Source organism: Papilio xuthus, unplaced genomic scaffold (assembly GCF_000836235.2).
Source record: "Papilio xuthus unplaced genomic scaffold, Pxut_1.1 DF825017.1, whole genome shotgun sequence".
In the NCBI taxonomy this organism is placed as follows: Eukaryota; Metazoa; Arthropoda; class Insecta; order Lepidoptera; family Papilionidae; genus Papilio; species Papilio xuthus.
Window position 1 is genome coordinate 4,483 of NW_013533632.1, and position 1,170 is coordinate 5,652.

Below are 1,170 nucleotides of genomic sequence, written 5' to 3' on the forward strand. Positions count from 1 at the left end.
AAAATGATTACAAATGAATCATTCAAAGTATTGCCCATCGCTAGACACAACTTTTTCCCATCTTTCTGGTAGAGCTCGAATACGTTGACGCCAGAAGTGTTCGTCTTTTGAGGCCATCCACGAATCAAGCCATTTTTTTGATGTCTTCATATGAGTGGAACTGTTGATCAGCCAGGCCATGGGCCATCGAACGGAACAAGTAAAAATAGGACGGCCCAATATATGGGGAATATGGCGGGTGGGGTAAGACTTCTCATTTGAGCGTGCCCAAATAGGTTTTAACAGGCGTGGCAATGTGAGGCCGAGCGTTGTCATGCAGTAAAATCACTTTTTCGTGCCTTTGCTCGTTTTGTGGCAGTTTTTCGCGCAGTCATCGGCTCAATCGCATCAATTGAGTTCGATACCGTTCCCCAGTGATGGTTTCGCTCGGTTTCAAGAGCTCATAATAAATAACACAGACCTGGTCCCATGTCAAAATCGACCAGCTCTTACTGCTAGAGCCATCTACTGACAAACAGCGAGAACTTAGTTGCGCACCAATAATTTAATTTATAAAAAATATATATATATATTTATCACTTTTCTCTCCATGCTACTTACATGTAGAGGGAAAAAATGTAAAGGAAGCTGTGGTCTTTTCGCAGAGCCAGGTGTTCAAGCAGATTGGTAATTATTATCTTCGTGGACTTTAACAAAGCAATTTTAACTAAACATTATTCATTTCCTTAAGCAAGAAAAATAATAAAATATTGTTTGTCGATGAAGCAGTTACCATAAACTAAATAAAACTTAAATATCTTCAAGTTTGATCTTGACATAATATAATATATATATATATAGAAAGAATAATACTCAAGTGTATAACAGATATATCGTTTATTTATTTATACGTTAATGTCAATTGGACGTCAAGAGTTTACATGCGGGCCCGGATCCAGGAGTTGAATGATGAGACGCGAGCGAAACCGGCGGGCAGGTTGAGCTGGCAGCCACGGCTCGAGCCGAAAGAAGTCACACCAATCTGTCAGACGAGAAAATTGTTAAAAAAAAAAATAGTGTATCTATTTTGATAATATAGTAAAGGGGAAAACAACTAGAATTGGCTTTCGAGACATCCACTCCTCAGACGTAACGTGAACCTACTTTCTCTTGACGCGTATTTTCTGTGTG